The following is an 18242-nucleotide window of genomic DNA, read 5'->3' as shown; positions in this document are numbered from 1 at the left end:
CTGACTTCTCTAATTAAAAAAATAAAAATTTCAACTACTCCTTTCCTATGGTTTAACTCCCAACAATGTCTCCTGTCTCATTAGCTAAGGAGGATCAAAAAGGATCTCTTCATTGGGATTTAGACTCGTTTGACTTCATTGTGAAAATGCATTTGCTTTCTAATTGGAAAGAGTGCTTGGTTTTGGCTCCCTTTCTCACAGTCAGCTGACTATAAATATAAGGCCTCTTTCAGCTGGAAAACAGGAGGAGTTTCCCTGAAATGAGGGTGGTTGCAGCAGTTTAAATCCCTTTGTGGAAACTGAATTGTTTTAGCCCAGATTCCTCTTTATATTAACATCACTTAGAGCAATATTAAAGTTTAGCTTCGATCACTAAGAGAATAGCATTTGTGACTATCCCCAAATAAACACTGTGCTGAAAGCATATCAGAAACACAGCAGCCTTGAAAGAGCAAAGCCAAAAATACAGCAGCAGCTGTCCTGTTAATCAGCATGTACTTATTCAGAACTGTGCAGATCTGACATTTAGTACAGAAACAACCATTTCCCAGTTCACACAATTACATGGAGGAGTTGAGTAAACTTCGAAATGTATGCTTAAAAATAAGCCCTCTTGCCCCCAGAGTGCAGGATTCCTGATAAGTAGTTAATTGAAGATTAAGTTCTACATCTTGAAAATGTTACAATTTTGCAGGAGCTGACCATTATCCATATCCTGTATTACTTCCATGTTTGTGTAATTTGCTTAAGCAGTCACTGTTTTGAATCTGGATCACGTGTTCTGGGGTCAGTACCTTTTCTAGCTTTATTATATGATTACCTTCTTGACTGCCACACAAGGAAAAATAAGTTGCATTTTTGAGCAGAGGCACGGGGCAAAAGTTGAGGGATCTCAGGACTGAAATATAGTCTTGTTATTACAAATATACTTTTCATTAACTTTTCTTTGCTTTCCTTTGCATGGGAGTTTTTGTCAGTCACTAGCCATCTTGTTCTTTCTGCTTGCTGATCAAAACTTTGCTTTTTGCATGTGACTTCTCTTTTTGCAAATCCATTTCAAAACCATTCTTTATCTCCCCAAAATATCTGTTTTCTTACCTATTAGGCTGTAGTGTTTATGGCTTTGTCCATTGTTCTGCTCTGTCTTTATTTCTTTTGAAGAACTATGTTGGCCCATGGTCGAAAGGGGAGAGGAGGGCAGGACTGCCAAGCACAGTCCATTTATTTGGTCAGAATTTCCTCTTAAACATTTCTCTCTGCCCTGGAAGTATTGGTTTGTACAAGAAAAGTACAGGCTATGTGCTGATGAAGACATGAACATGTGCCCAGTGACCTCCAAGAGATAACTGGGAAGGTACTTTACCAAAGCTGCTAAAGGAACAGGCCTATTAGTATTGCCTATGGGCTCAGAATTCTGCACTTCTCTAATTTTTTTTTCTAAAGTCCCTGATAAAAACACAGAAGACAATGTAAGATTTTTATAGTTCTGCTCCTTTTTTAACCTAAAATATGTTTGTGCATGAGGCTGTAACTCCATATCTGACAGCAGAAGTCACAGCTGGTTAGTACAAATGAGGGGCAGATCTCATTGAAGTCAGTAGGGCTGTGGTATTCAGCATCTCAATTTTTATGCACAAATGACTATAACACCCTAATGTTACATCCAAGTGCTCAGACTTTACTTAATCTTTTTTGTTTCAAAAGATTAAGTCTGTTCCCAGCTCAGCTAAACTTCAAAGCCTTAAGATACTTCTTTTACCTCAAGGACCTGAAGGATAACTAACTTTTAGTTCTGGTAACTCAAGGGTAATGATCAGCTGTTTCAAAGACTCTGTGTTTGACAGTGAAGAAAATGTCTCTATTCCGTAAATTCCAACACCATCTGCTTGTCTGGGAAATAAAAGCCAGCCTTCAAATATAATAAGAAATTATGAAAATATTTTGGGTAAAAAAATGATGTATCCATAAATGATGGGTTCAGAGGACAGTCAGATCAGAGTGTTTACTCTGGAAGGCTGTCCTAGTGTGAGAAGTCTTAATCAAAGCCGATGTTACAATTTATGTTCAATGTCTGTGCAATATATGCACTACAGAAATATATGGGAAAAAAAAGTGCAATATTATGTGACAGATGTTCCACTTTACTCTTAGAAAGCAGGTAAGCTATAAGCATTAAATACCTGTTCATAATGGGTTCTGGGATCTATACACATTTCTTAGCTTTTAACCTGTAAGACTTTGTTTCCTTACAAGGGATGTTGAAGCGTGTATCACAACAGAAGATTGCCATAAAGAACAAGACAATATGATTAAATGACAGCAAAGATTACTGTGTAATCAGAAGACCTGATCTCCTTATTTGTATGAAATATTTGTTTTATGGAATGCCATTTTGCAGACCTATCTTTTTCAGTCTTTAGGGACTAAATGGTGTTAGCAGGTTTTTATCTTTGCTCATCGCAGGCATTATTCAAAATAATTTTATTTTCCCTCTGCAAAGCTTCTTCTGTCTTACTATGAATTACCTCATCATCCTGTCATTGACTTGAAGATATTTCTTGCTTTGCATTGTTCATTTATCTCCAAAGTCCATTTCCTTTTCTTTATGACTGATTTTTTTTTGTGTGTGTGCTGTTTCTTCAGCATTTCTGCCTTACTTCCCTTACTTCCCCTTTTTTAGCTGATGATTTCAGTGGTCAGTTCTTTAACCAAACAATCAGAACCTCTTTTACTATCTACCTAGATATTTATTTTTCTATTTTTTTGAAATTTCTTGAATAACTTTAAAGGAATGCACTAATGACTCCCAGCTTCCTGGTTTACCTCAATGAGGTAAACTTTGACTCATTGACAAATTTCTTTACCCCAATATTTCTTTGACTTCAATCTTACTTCAGCTAAGGCTTTTTACAACTATGTTACATAGAGCCTGTATGGTGCAGTATGTTATGTGAAGCATGGCAGTGGAATCAGGAAACATTAGGCTTAGGGTTTGTTTGATGCTGTTTGTTTCAGCTGCACGGGAAACATTCAGGTATAGAGAAAGGTAGCACTCGTACTTTATAACACAGGGCAATGTTCTGAGTCCCTTTTCTGCCTCTGCATCGCAAGTGTGCACACTGGCATATTCTTCAGGCTTGTTGTTGTAAAGATACAGAACAGCTGTGTGTTCACAGACAACATGTCTGCTTGCTTTGAGTGTGCATGGAAGTGTTCTCTTGCATGTACATTTGATGACTGTGGCATCTTCATAGGTCTCCACCTGCATGGGATCCACAGTCTGTACAAGCCTCCCTCCATAGGCAGCTTTCCTTTCAAAAGAGAAATGGTGCCCATTTCCTTCAGAGTGTCATCTCCTAGGAAGCAGAAGGTGAAGGTAAAATACCTTTCTCTGGAAAAGTCAAACCCCATTTCTTTTTTATTCAGGAAAGCAGCATGTCTGTTGGCATGGATGAGGACAGAATCTGCTTTCCTTTGAAAATCTTCTGGGAATATGTTGTTGTTCAGTACAGAAGGAACAGGGTATAGGAAGACTGCCTGCATTACATACTCCTTTTGGAGAGGAGATTTCTACGTGTTAGTCCCTGCTCTTACCAAAATTTCTGTCTTTTTATTCATTGATTGAGATGAGAAATTCCCTTTCCCTAGCTTTTGATGATTAAAAGCATTGACTTTTGTTTATGCTTTTCCTTTTACTGTTATGCCTAGCTACATAGGAATATTCAATCATCCTCCAGTGTATTGTCCACAGCACCCAATTACTTGAATCCAGTCAGAGAGTGCTTTTGACACAGTGGTTACCATAACCTAGCAAGCAGACTAGGCAGGAGAGATGCAGGATTCAGCTCATGTACAACAAAGGCAGAAGACAGTTTTGAGCAACAATAGTTAGCCTGAGGCTTGCATGTGCTTTATAGGATACCCTTGGCTGCAGTCCTCTATATGCAGATTGTAGATCTGTGGGACCACAGGAAGTTTTCTTCTGGCCCGCTTTCTGTGGCAATGAGGGTACAGGAGGGAGAATGTGGTGGGATTTTGCCCAAGCATGGGATGAGAGGGAGTTTGGGGCGTGCATCCAGGCCCTTGAAGCTGGGTGCACTCAATGGTCACAGATATAAATGAAAGAGGAGAATAGAGGGCTACAGCTGTGACATGCTGCATTCAGTTGAAGAGATCTTGGTTTTTAGTAGAATGTAAATCCCAACACATTTTAGCACTCAGCTTCTCATCATTAATGACAGTTGTTCGGAGAGAATACAGCTTGTTCTGGACTGCCCTGACCCAGTGGTCCTGTCTCTACTTTCAAGTAGGAGTTCAAATCTGTGTATGCCTGTGATGTTAAGCTCCCTGTGAATTTCCTTTTTATAAGCTGTGCTGTAAAGAAGGAGACAAATTGAGCAGGCAGTGGAAACCCTCTCTGCTAGGACTTTCAATATGCTTGTCTCGCAGTCAGTAGTGTTGTCACTCTCCCATTTTTCTCTCCCATTACAACAGGACAGTGGCAAGTTCAAAAGTTGAACCTGAGGTTCTGTTGAATAAAAGGCCTCAAGAGTCCTGCAGCTGATAATATTTTTGTATGACTGGCAAATATTGGTCTGGTGAATTTTGCCACTTTCTGTCATCTTCGAGTGACAAATATTTCCAGGTTCATGATAACAGTAGTAAACCTGGAAGCCTGTTTACCCTGTTAAAAGGAGCTGTGCATGTTTCCAGGTTACTGGAAAGCCATGTTTTCTTTGTGGATGTGCAAAATAGATTCAGTTTTAACTTCTCTTTCCACAAAATACTAGTACATATGTAGGCTTGTCTGCTCACTGTAAAGCTTGTGCTTGGTGACTTACTGTCATCCCTCTCTGTTCCTGTGAGAAATGGAAACTTAAACAACTGCAGCTTAGTCCTTGTGCTCTGTTACCCCCAGTGGCCCAGAATATTTACTGTCATTCACACCACATCACTTTGCACTTTATTTGTAAGGATACACATACAAACTGCGCATTGGACACAGGTTTGGGAGAAGGATAACTGGTAAACAAAAGTAAAATCAAACTGAGCTGTAAAGTCTGCTTTCATTATGTCATGAGCAAAAGTTTATCGGAAAAAGGTGAAAGGAAATGTAGAACGGGTTTGTTTCCAAGATCCACTCATGCTGTCAAGCTTTTTGAGTCTTAGAGAAAGAGCAGTCTAGCCTGTCTTGAGTTACAACTGTAATCACAATTATAAATAACTGTTTAAAAATCAATTCCATGAAAATCTCACATATTTGGAAAGAAAGAAAAACGCTCTTTTGCACTTCTATATTGCATGGGAATAAAACTGAAATATGAACAAGCAAGCAATATATAACACTTCATCATATTGATCTGAAAATGCCTGAGTACATGGGGATGTTGCACCACCCAAAAGAAAAGTCTGCTTCCACAAACAAGATAAATCAAAGAAATGCAAACTCAAAGATAAATAAACAGAGCATTCTCACAAAGGTCTCCAAGTGTCCAAGGGAGATGGATGCTTGTAATGTGTAATTCTGCACCAAGAAGAATTAAAATATCAAGGGGCATTAAGCAAGCAAGCAGGCGTACTGCAGTAACAAAGAGAAGGAATGAAGGGTGTTTATAATTTGGCTTCTGAGCCAAGTGAGAAAAGAGCTCATGGAAATGGTGCATATCAATACTGATGACAGAGGACATTTAAAAGATCACAGGTCTTTTCAGAGAGGAAGAAAGGGTGGCATTTTAAGACATCTAATCTAGATTCACTGCGAAACCCATCCTTTTAATGTTTCCTCCTCTTAAGTACTACTTATTAATAATAGCATTGGGACTGTGAATTTCTGGTGCCTCTTAACTACTTATAAAGGAGAGAAAAAAAGAAAATGTGTGCATGATATTGATTTCTGTAAATAAGACACTTCAACAAGTGTAAGGACTGACATAAATTTACACGTACTTATATTTGGAGTCTTGTCTTTTAACTGAAATGATGAGGTAGGATACTCATGCAGTTGTAAAGAAGACAAGGTTCCTATCTGACAAGCAATACAACGTGTATGGATTAATTTCCTATACTTTTCATAGCTGCTTCATCTGGATTCTTTAAAAATTAATCAGACTTAAAATAAAGACTGTAGGCTTCAGGTACTATATGTTCTCTTCTAAAGAGATTTCAGTTAGGTCTGGATCTCAAAAAAAAAAGAAAATTGAAAACCAGATGAAGATTTTGATCATAGTTGCAATCCAAGAGGAACTGCTTTTCTCCTGTATTTAATGATCAGCTTCACCTTCTATTCAAGTTGGCAGCAATCACAGGGCCTATGGGGAATGCCTTCTCTTTTTCAGTAATAGATATCTGTCTTCTGGGTTGCCAGCAATGAAGACAAAGCCAGACTCTTGGAGGTTTGTGTTCGAAGGGCAAGAGGCAGTGGATACAACCTGGGACATAGGATTTTTCATCTCCCCACCCCTCCCAAGAGTGACATGCTCCATCCTCAAGTCTTTCCAAAATGCAGCTGTAGAATATCTTGTGCAACCTGCTTTTATTAGACCCACTATAAGCAGGAGATTGTGCTGAATAAGTAAAGGAGGTTCCCTGACAATATGCATAGTTCTGTAATTGCTAATAAATAATTAAGTATGAGAAAGTTACAGTAATTTACCTGAATCAAGTGATGGAACTGCTTGTTTAAATATTCCATAACAACTGAAAAATGTCCTGTTTATTATTGTATTAAAGCTTTCCTTTGTAAATAGCAAGTCATTAATTTTATTATAGTGACAGTTCCCTGTGACAGTGAAGAGTAATTAAAACATTTGTTTTTCTAGTTAAAGAATCTGAGAGTCTTTGTAATGACTGACAAAATGTCTGTGTAGCTCTGCACTGCCATACTGAAAGTAGTAAATAACAAGAATATGAGGACAAGTGCCTGCAGGAGGCTGCAAGAGTATTATCACTTGATGCAGAAATGTTGTCTTAAAAGGTTTTTTTCTTACGTGTGTTCAGTCACTTTCTGAATTTATGTAAAACTTTAGCATTCACAGTTTCATAGGGTGAGAAATTTACGGGTTATTGCACATTATGTGAATAATCACCTCTCTTTGGCTGTTTCGGACACAGTTTCTGAAATTTCAGTAAATGGCATCCAGTTTTGGTACTACTTTCCTTTGGGGAACTATTTACCTTTCCCACAGCATGTGTGGTTTTTCAGATCTCTGTTCTATCTTGCTTATCAGCCATCTTTGTTCCAGGCTAAGTTGTTCTATTCTTCATATAAATATCCATATTTATATAAATACAAATATCCTTATATGTGTGTGATGTCTTGAGAAAGATGGTGACTGGAGCTGTGGGGTGTTATTGATGTCTACTCAACAAAAAAAAAAGACTGATTTGAGTAGACTGAATTCCTAGAAGTCAGGAACTGCCAATACATTTATATTTATTTTTTGAAGCCTGGCAGGAGGTATTCCCCAGCCCATGACCCTCCTAAACTTATTTCGTTGTGAGAGTTCCTCTGCGTTAGTACAACCTACCATCTCTGAGGAACTATTGAATACTTCATGTGCTGGTTTCACAGTGGTGATCTTTGCTCTACAGCACCAGACTTCCCTGTAAACTAAACAAATGATTGTTTATCATGAATTAAGGAATCAGAGTAAGAATTTAATTCATAGATTTGAAAAAAAATGAAATCAAAAGTGAACAAAGCTTTACGTTATACTTCCAAGTAAGATACCTTTCTAACATTTCTAATATCTCCATCAAAATGTTTGTCTCCTTTCCATCTCCTTTGATCTGCCTTTTCTCCCTTTTCTTCTCCTCCTTTTGGTACAGCTTTCTCCCTCTCTCCTTTCCTCCTCCTGTGTTATGGCTGTGTTGTGCCTTAACTTGTAGATCCCACTACTCGTGCAATGGGTGAGGTTTATATCTCAGCTAAATCTTAAATCTCTTAACCTCACTCCAGTACCATCTCTTTTATTTGTTACAGCAAAGACAATTTTTCTAAACATGGTTCTTTTGTAGCAGCCCTACTTAAGGGCTGAGACTCCAGTTTAGATTTTTCTCTTTCTATCCCTGTGTGATGAATGCAACTAGCTATACAAAACTCATACTAATGAGTTTTGTAAGCAAAGGGCATGCCAAATCTGTGATCCATTGCAGCTTTTGATAAGCATTACTGCTTATACTTCAATAAGCTAAAATGTGAAGCACTATGACTCCTGAAATGAACAGGATGTTTCTGAATGTTTTTTTCCTTTAATCAAAATATAATTAATTCTGTAACAGTAGAGCACATATAAATTGTGCGCATTTCTCTGTAGATCATGATTTTTATTTTTCAGGATTGGACACATGATTAAAAGCATGTCCTTTGGCAGATAATGGTGAAATCTGGATTGTTTGTTTGGTTTGTTTTTTTTTTTTTGTCATTGAGCAAAAAAACTGTGATGGTCTTTAGAGCAAAGGAAATATAATTTCTCTAGCTATTCAGTTAAATGTGAAATGACTTGGCATTGCCTCTAATACATAGTAATTTCTTTATCTTCCTTAATTTTTGAAGCTGGAATTACAGACATTGCAAAAATAAAAGCAACTGCTGATATAAGTTTTCTTCAGCTGAATGGATGCCAGTGTTTTATCACAGAAGTAATTCTCTCAGCAAGTACTATCTGCAAGATTGAGCCTGCAACCAGGTCCTAACATCGCTGCAGAGATGGGAATTTTTTAATTGCTTGGTTAAATAACTCCTAACCACAGAGCGAGACACCAGCTGACAGGAAATATTTTTATGGAAAGCGGATAGATAAGATCCTTAGCATCTGTAACTGCATTCTCAAGGTAGGTGCCATCTGGACTACCATTTCATATGAAAACTTCTAGGGACACAAACCCTGTAAATTCAAAGCTCTGCACCCTCTTTTCCTCACACAAAGCCAAGCTGTTCTTGGAGTCCTCTTTCCAACCAGTGTTTTCAAGACTTCAAGGTATCCAGCTATTCCGTCTACTAAGAGTCTGGGCAGGGTTTTCATGAAATCCTATTTGCATTCATCAAAGGGTTACCAAGCTGGTGATGTCTGGAATGAAATTTTCTTTCACTGGAAAATATCTGAACAGCTGTTCTCCCAGCAACCTCTGTTTCTAAAGCTCTAATCTCCGAAATTGAAGAACTCAGATGATAGATGAATACAAAATTTTGGAACTAATATGGTGCATGCTAATCTTGGCTCGAACACTAGTCTTTGATGTATCACATCCTCTAACCATCATCGGATAACTGCCTATTTTTGCTAGCTATTTCAATTGTGAGCTCTTTCACGGATAGATGTCTCCCTCATTTTTCACACTTAGCACTTTTTAAAACTCTTTAATAATTGCCCTTGTTACTTTCATGAAAGTCTTGTGACTGAAAGAAGAGAAGGTTTTCCTCCAGCTTTGGGGTCCAATTCTGGCAGCACTCTGTGCCTTTCCTCCAGTCACATCCCTTTTACTCAGCCCTTAGGTAGTTTAGATTATAGGAGAGGTAAGAGAATATCTTTAGCAAGTAATTAATATACAACGTGGAATTTACTTGCTCCTGATCTGATATGGGAGAACATTTTTTAAGGCCTTATTCAGGTACAATTTAGATTTTGTGAGGTCTCCAGGGTCACTGTTTATTTTCCAGGACAGAGTCAATTTGCTGATGTCTGTGTGATGGAGTTTTTTCAGAGTACCAAAATTAAAAAAAAAGTAAAATACACAGGACATTATCAGTTTAGAAACGTTCTGCTTGAGTGGTGAAGACAAAATGGTGATGGTCTCCTCTAAAGTGTATCTAAAGATCCAGAAGTGATATCTTTTACAGCAGCCCAACCATGTTGATTTATGAGGTTTGCACACAATTTACCAAGTGTTTATCCTTTCACAGGGCAGGCTATGCAAGCAGACTCAGGCACTAGCTTTGTGCTCATTTCCCAATTCACAGGAAATGTGTAGTACTGAATCACAATTGATTCCTCAGAGGGAATTTAGGATGACTTAAATGTTTGTAGTACAGTGTTAACAGGGACAAATGGCTATTAAAGGTGATTTTGTGCATGCACTGAGAAAAATAACTTTTGTTCTCCATTTTATTTTAATTTCTCCACAATCAGAAAAGCTCTGAACTGTTTTATCAAGTACAAACACAGCAGAAATCCTAATTATGAAAGAATTCTGTAATAAATCAGAAATCTCCACATTAAAAAAGTGATTTATAATTTGAAGAATGTGTAGAAAAGCTGTGTAGAGTTCTGTGGGTCAGGGTCCCAAATGCTACAGAAATGTGCCTATCATGAGGACCATCACTGGGCACATAGGCTTGTGCAATACAGTTTGTCTTCCCCATGATAAAGTTTCGGGTCCCTGAATGCAAGCATAGTTGAACTTTTAAGAAAGTGATGGCCAACGCTAGATGCCCATGATAGGACAGAGGATATTACAATGTTACTGCAATATAGCATGCAGAGCAATTTGCAGTAGCCTGCAAGTTCCTTCATTAGCAGAGAAGAGCTGGTACTGGCAGGTACTGACAGGCTATCTGATCAACTTTTTAAAAATGAAAGGAGAAAGGAGGTTGATGCCCTAGTAGTGGTGAAATATCTTCAGGCATTTTTCAAGGTCTTGGTGTCTATTTCAGAACAAAAGCTAGCTCAGAAACGTGTATGTTGGCCAGTGACCTGCTATGGCACAGCTCGGTCTCAACCATGGTCTGGCCTGCCCTGAGCTGGAGGACCATGACTGCAAGAATGATCAGCTCCCAGTAGACCCTGAAACTGTGCAGGATCTGCTGCTCTAGCTAGAACCTTACAGATCTATGAGACCTGATGGGATTCATCCCAGAATCCTCAAAGATCTAGCTGCTGTCATCACAAAACCTCTCTCGATGATTTTTGAGCAGTATTGGGAGTCCGGAGAAGTCCCAGCTGACTGGAAGCTGGCAAATGTTGTCCCTATTTTCAAGAAGGGAAAGAAGGAGGACTCCAGAAATTACACACCTGTCAGTCTCACTTCAGTGCCAGGTAAAGTTATGGAGAAGATTATTTTGGAAGGTATTGAAAAGCACCTGAAAGACAACGCTGTCATCAGTCACAGCCAGCACAGCTTCATGAGAGGAAAGTCCTGCTTATCAAACCCAATTTCCTTTTATGACAAGATAACCCACCTAGTTGATCAAGGGAAGCCACTTGATGTCATCTTTTTGCATTTCAGTACAGCTCTCAATACTGTTTCTCACAGGAGCCTTCTGAACAAAATGTCCAGCACACAGCTGGATAAACACATCATGTGGTGGGTGAGCAATTGGCTCACGGTTGAGCACAGAGGGTAATACTGAATGGGATAACATCAGATTGGATACCTGTCACAGGACTCCATCTTAGGCCCTTTTATCTTCATAAATGATTTGGACACAGGACTGGAATCACAGAATCACAGAATCGACCAGGTTGGAAAAGACTTCCGAGATCATAAAGTCCAACCCTTCATCCAACACCGCTGTGGTTACTAGACCATGGCACTAAGTGCCACATCTGGTCTCATCTTGAAAACCTCCAGGGATGGTGAATCCACCACCTCCCCAGGCAGCCCATTCCAATATCTGACTACTCTCTCTGTAAAAAATTTTTTCCTAATATTCAACCTAAACCTCCCGTGGCACAGCTTAAGACCGCGTCCTCTTGTCTTACTGCTGGTTGCCTGGGAGAAGAGACTGACGCCCACCTGATTACAACCTCCTTTCAGGTAGTTGTAGAGAGTGATGAGGTCTCCCCTGAGCCTCCTCTTCTCCAGGCTGAACGACCCCAGCTCCCTCAGCCTCTCCTCATAGGACTTGTGCTCGAGTCCCTTCACCAGCCTCGTTGCACTGGTGTGGCCTCACCTTGAATATTGTGTGCAGTTTTGGGCACCACAAGAAAGATATTAAGCTATTAGAGAGTGCCCAAAGGAAGGCAACAAAGATGGTGAAGGGCCTTGAGGGGAAGCTGTATGAGGAGTGGCTGAGGTCAGTTGGTCTGCTCAGCCTGGAAAAGAGGAGACGGGGAGACCTCACTGCAATCTACAACTTCCTCGTGAGGGGAAGAGGAAGGACAGACAGTGATCTCTTCTCTATGGTGACCAGTGACAGAATCTGAGGGAATGGCCTGAAGTTATGTCAGGGGAGGTTTAGGATGGATACTAGAAAAATAGTCTTCACCCAGAGGGTAGTTGGGTACTGGAACAGACTCCCCAGGGAAGTAGTCACAGCACCAAGCCTGACAGATTTCAAGAAGTGTTTAGATGATACTCTCAGACACATGGTGTGACTCTTGGGAATGGTCCTGTGCGGTGCTAAGGGTTGGACTAGATGATCTTTGTGGGTCCCTTCAAACTTGCCGTATTCTGTGATATAAAGATGTTGAATATGCTAAAATACAAAAATTCAGATGTCACTTCTAGTCTGGAGTTGACTTCCATCATTTTGTTAAAAGATAAAGCATTAAGAATCACATTGCTGGGAAAAAAGTGAAAAGTCAGAAGAGGGCAAATTGAGTGTTCACCTTTGATTTTTTCTTGAAACTATAAACTGCAAATTTTTCTATATTTTTCTGTGTGTCTTAAGCCAATATGAGAATATTGTCCTACGGAGTGCCTGACTAATTCAAACATAGGACAGAAATTTAATAACTTGTTCTCTTCCACCCTCTGTAGGTAATGCAGTATAATGATTTGAATTTGGTGTAAATCCCAGCCTGCATGTATGTTCAAACACTTGTTGGAATCACTGAACTGAGACCTTCTTATTGATAAACATTCTGATTAATATTCTTCCTGAAGTGGACTCCACAGTGTATCTGTGATGAGAATGCTTCTGAGTTATTTCAGTGAAATACAAGTCAAGTCAGAAAAACAGATGCATTAAACAAAAATATCATGTCTTCATCCTCATTTTCTCGTTAGCAACTGACTATGATTTACTATAATATCTTATTTTATTATCTTCCAGAAAAAGATATGCATATTTTCTAAAGAATAAAGGGAATTCATATGTCTTGCAGAGGTATCTTGTTGGAGTCAAAGACATATGCTTGAAATTATTAGGCCTCACCTCTTTTAACTTAATGAATAAAGCATAAAAATAACATGAGAAAGAATAATTCAATCTGATGAAAATTGGATGCTTGGAAATAAAAGAAAAAGATGCCATAGTGCGATAGGCACTGCTCTGCTTAAATATGAGTTCTTGAAAATTTATTAACTGCATACAGCTACTGTGTGTCTTTTCTATTGAGGCTGTTTTGTTATCTTGAGGCGCTCACCTTCACAAGAAAGACTGTAGGAAAGCTTCAAACAGCCAACTCATCATCATTTTCAGGAGAAGCTATTTGCCATTTCACAGCCAAATCCTGGAGGAAGTAGCAGGGAGCTGATGAATATGGGAGCCTGCTGGTGGGACACACAGGTGCTCAGGATGTTGAGTGAATGCCAACAAGAAGAAAAGGAGTGAGAGTGGGGCAAAAAATCTTGTTATTGGAAATAAATGGAAAAAGGAAGTTACCATGAAGGAAGGAGGGAAAATTTGATTTTATCTTTTCAATACATTCAAACTTCATATTTTTTCCTTATGAAAAGAAAGAACAAAACCTCATTCTAGTAATGATTCATGAGGCATTAAAAATATCTGATTATACATCTCCAAGACAGCGAGCAGTGGTGCTCTTGGAATTACTTAAAAAGCTGAAAGGTATATCTAAATGTCCCTCTGTAGCGGAATAATAGTGCTATTTGTAGTAAACACAATATTCCATTGATACATGTTATTTAATTTTAGGTTAAAAGTTTTGTACAGTCACAGTGAAAAGCCTAGGCATTTGTCTAGAGAAAGAAGAAAGGACCCTGTAGCACATGAAAGACAATTGTAATAATGTGCATAGAACAGCTCTAAGAATAATTATTATGTTGTTGACATAGTAGAAATCTTAAAGTACTTCCTGTTTCAGTCAGAAAAAATTATCTTCTTACTAGAATAACAATCTTCAAAGATTTTTTTCTGATTGAATATCTCATCCTCTATTTTTAGTGGAAAATATTTGGTCTATCCTCCTAGAAACATTGGAAGATATCCCAGTGGAGGTGAGACACCTTGGAGAAGACAGTGAGGCCAAGAGATCACATCAAAAGGTAGATGGGGTGGTCGGTGGTGATTTATGAAGGTGAGGAAGGAGACAAGGGCTAAGGGTATGGAAATATGGAGTCACTACGCTGTTTTCACAGAAACTTCAACAAGTTGTGTGCTAGTTTTCTTATAATTGCTGCTTTTCCTTGACATTACCCTCCTGTGGTACCTTTCTGTCCTTACCCCCCATGAGAAGCTCATTGTAGCTTTTTGCAGCATCTACTGCTCAGGGAGGAGAGTGGGGAAAGAGACAAGGCTGCAGCTGGGTGAGGCTTTCTCTTGCCAGGGAGATGGCAGTGGGGCAGGAGGTGCTCCAGGGCCTAGCATATGTGCAGATCTCCAGCTCTTCCTGGGGCAGTGGACCCTGCAAGCATCCCTCATGAAGGGCATACAGCTCTGTCTGCTGCTCCCACCAGGTGTACCAGCCTGTTGCTCACCCTGTGGCCACTCCAGTACCCAGCCAGCAGAAACTGGCTGGCTCTGTCTGTTGAATTTTCACTTTTTTTTTTTCTTTTTTAGTTTGAGTAATCACTGTCCAAACGCTACATTAACCAAAATGCCCATATGCAATTTGACTGCTGAACTCAATATTTTGCATTGGTTATACTGTTCCTCATTCTCGGTATAATGACAGAGCAGTTTGACTTCTAGATATAACATGCTGCCTACTGTTTCAAATAGGAAAGCATCCTGTACCTATTTCAACATGTTAAATACATCATCTGCATTCATTTAGAGAACATCAACAATTACTTATTTTGTCTTGTAAAGCTAGAAAGTATTTTGAACTTTCCAGTTTGCTATTTTATCCCTCTCAACAAGAAGCAGAAAAGAAACTCCTATATTGACTTGTATGGAATTATTTTTCAGGTTCTTCCAATATTTACAGAAATTAAATTTCTGATTACTTTTCTTTTAAACAGGTGGGAGTATCCATCTTCTATAGCCATAAAAAATGAAAACCTGTGAGATTAAGTATCCCTGGAGAAGTGTATGGCAGGTGAAAAGAGGGCTTAAGTTTCCTGGTTTTTACTGTAGTGTTTTCTGTACTAGCACTCCAGCTTGCTTAAATCAGTTTTTTCTAATTTTCTCATATATTAATGCTCTACATTGTCTATGCCATTGAAAATGCAAGCACTGTCTAAAACGCCCAAAGGAAAAGGAAGGACTTTTGAGCTGAGATTTAAGTCCCAGTGATGATTAGATTTAAGTCTTACTGTCTCCTATTCACAATGTAATCAATACAACAGGTATGTTGAAAAGGCTTTCTGAAAAAGCTGTGGAGCTGGGGAGGTAGGATGCAAATGAACTTGGTGAGCACTGGTTAAGGTCTGTGATAATAAACACAATACACTATGAGAATAGTAGCTTGGTAAAGTTATTTGTTTATATGTTGTCACAAACTCAGTGTTGAGACAAAAAGTGCCTGCCTCAAAGGGTACCTGGCGTAAGGACAGAGGCACACTTCTTTAATTAAACACATCTCATCCTTGAAGGTGGATTTTAGAGAGGGACTTGGATGAATATTTAGGAAAAGAGCTTAACAAACACAGTTTGGCAGATACTAGTGAATAAAGTAGCTGTGCAAAAAGTGTGAATTCTGCCATAAAGGCTGAAATGTTCACTGAATCGTATAGAATTAAAAAATTCTTCTGTATTGCTTCTATATTGCCTACAAGTGAGATGCAAAACTGAATCTAAATTAAAAACTTTTCATTGCATAAGTCAATAATATACAAGGTGCCTCAGCAAATTCTGGATAATCCTTGATTTTCATGTATACTGCAAAATGTATGGAAAGCATGGTTCTGATATGGCTTAAAAAGGCTTTGCACAAATTTAATTTTACTAGCATTAGTAATTTATCGTTCTTACTTACCCAGCTGATTACAAGCATGAAAGCAATACGAAGGAAAGTTCTCTAAGTCCATATAACTGCTTTGTGAGGATTTTATAAGATTACATAAAAAAATCAAATTAATTGGTGATTGAATTAAGTAGAATGCTCTGTTTGTATTCCTTGTTCTCTTCCACTGTGAATTTTAATGGGCTCATAAATTTTTTTGTTTGATTAAACGCATTTATTAGACAGGGTGAGAGTATAATTTTGTGAGTGTCATTTCAATCACTCATGAAGAATTACTATAGAAATACTTAAGGCCAGAATAATTATGTTTTTAAGAAATTATTTATTGCCTTGATTATATTTTCTTATGCCTAATAAAGCATTTTGTAAGTTGAATTTTAAAACCTTTTAATTTCAGTTGCTGAATTTATTGACTAAACAATTTATAGTGGCTACTAATTAACAGATACCTTGAAGATTTCTCAGAAAAACAAAACTGGCATGTAGCTCCCAATATTTGTTTGGGGCTTTTTTAGTTTTGCTGTTTATTTTGAAATCAGGAAACCAGTTAAGTTTGGGTGAAATGGTTGGATCTAGGTGCAATGAGACTGGAGTTAATACTAAATGAACAGAAAAGCACAGGTGAGGACAATTTACCTTAGAGGTCCTGAGTCACCTGAATCATGTGTGGGCTTAATTCTTATGCAAAATAATGGGAATTTCTAATCTAAACCTCAGAACTGTCATTTTTTTGAAGTATCTCAGTATGTGCTTCTGCAGAACTTTTATAGCCAATGAAGGACTGCCTTTACTACCTGCTGGTAGCTGATGGTGGACCAGTGGTTGGTTATGCCTACCCTGCAGGTCAATCATATTTTAAAAGTAAAGTACAGGTGATATACCAATCTGCATTCAACACAGAAGGGTACATTTTTAGCAAGTTAGCTGCTACCAGTCAGGCATACAACAAAAACAATGAGTCACTTTTGCCTTGTGGTGCCATTCGGCAGGAGTTAAAATACAGCTTTTGAGAATGTCAAGAGCTGTTTAGAGAGTATTTGTTATTTGGCAGAACTATGATTTTGTGAAGTTATATAAACCCCAATTCTCAAAGATATGCACCCTCAACTGGGTAACAGTTTCTAAAGTGTCCACGACCCCCTGGCTTTTAGCAGGGCTTTTGCTCTGCGGTCATCCATTGTGTTTTTGAAAATATGACCATATGGTGCCTAAACATGATTGCAGGAGTTTAAATTTAGCTCCCTGTTTTTTAAATGTTTGCCTTCACTCCTTTAAGCCTTGGCTGAGGCTCGTTTCTCTTTTAGCTTGGAAGTGTAGACCCCTAGGACTAGCAGGTTCATCCTGCAGACACTCTCCTAGATTCATGGCAATAATTGTGTGTTTGTTTGTTCTCATCACTTTCTGTCAAATAGGTTGGGATCAAGGCATGATTTTTCAGTGTCTATTAAAATGCTTTACTGTGAATTAGTCGGTATCTACTCGCCCAGCTCTAACATGTACATTCTCAATAGCTCTTCCAATCGCTTAAAAAGCCAGGGGCCACATAGCTGGTAGCCTGCTGTGCAGAAGCAGCATAGAAATGGAGGATGGGAAGGAACTCTGCATCAGTAGCTCAAGTCACCTGCCAGCACCTCCTAAAATACCTCTAGAAAATTTTCAGGCTGTATCCTAGAGCCTGGATAGGTTTTCTTGTTCTTATTCATTCTATTAGGAAGCTGTTACAAAATGTTTGAAAAGTTATCCTTTTAATTGCAAGGTGGAAATTAGTTATGGTCAGTTTTTCAGCTGCCAATGTCCTAAATACACATTTGCAGTGGTGTTGATTGCTATTTTGAACCACTTTTTTTCCTGTCTGGTTTGTACCTGGACATGTTTACAGAGTAATTAAATGTTTCTTTTTTATGAGACTGAGCAATATTCTCCTCCAGCTATTCAGTAGCTTATTCCTGGGCTTATTGATTGATTATAGGCCTATTCTTGGGATGCATAAGCTATGGTTTTAAATATGTATGGTTGTAGAAGGCTTAGGACCCAAGCTGTCTGGCCATCTGTAGTGCTTCCCAACTATTGGGCTATCATGGGAAGAAGGGAATCAGTAACTGCTTTTCGAAAAAGAGAAAGGGACCAGTTGTTTGAACAAAAAACATATCAGTGTATAAAAGAATGGTTTTGAATACTGATTTCTCATAGATGTTTGCATACAGACAGCTA

The 18242-nt window shown here is 38.6% G+C and overlaps 1 long non-coding RNA gene across 2 annotated transcripts in view; it reads left to right on the top strand.

Annotated features, from left to right (window-relative positions):
• The window catches only part of LOC135411521 (uncharacterized), a 538599-nt gene that overhangs the window by 60952 nt on the left and 459405 nt on the right, over nt 1-18242 (top strand). The window contains exon 1 of one of the 2 annotated variants that reach the window (XR_010429182.1): nt 14074-14169. The exons of the other annotated variant lie outside the window; for it this stretch is intronic. This is a non-coding gene — a long non-coding RNA (uncharacterized LOC135411521). Of the gene's footprint in view, nt 1-14073; nt 14170-18242 lie in introns of those variants that run through there. 2 annotated transcript variants of the gene reach the window in all.

The sequence above is a fragment of the Pseudopipra pipra genome, chromosome 3, assembly GCF_036250125.1.
Source record: "Pseudopipra pipra isolate bDixPip1 chromosome 3, bDixPip1.hap1, whole genome shotgun sequence".
Taxonomy (NCBI): Eukaryota; Metazoa; Chordata; class Aves; order Passeriformes; family Pipridae; genus Pseudopipra; species Pseudopipra pipra.
Note: the sequence above shows the minus strand (reverse complement) of the source record. Positions and strands in the feature narration are given on the sequence as shown.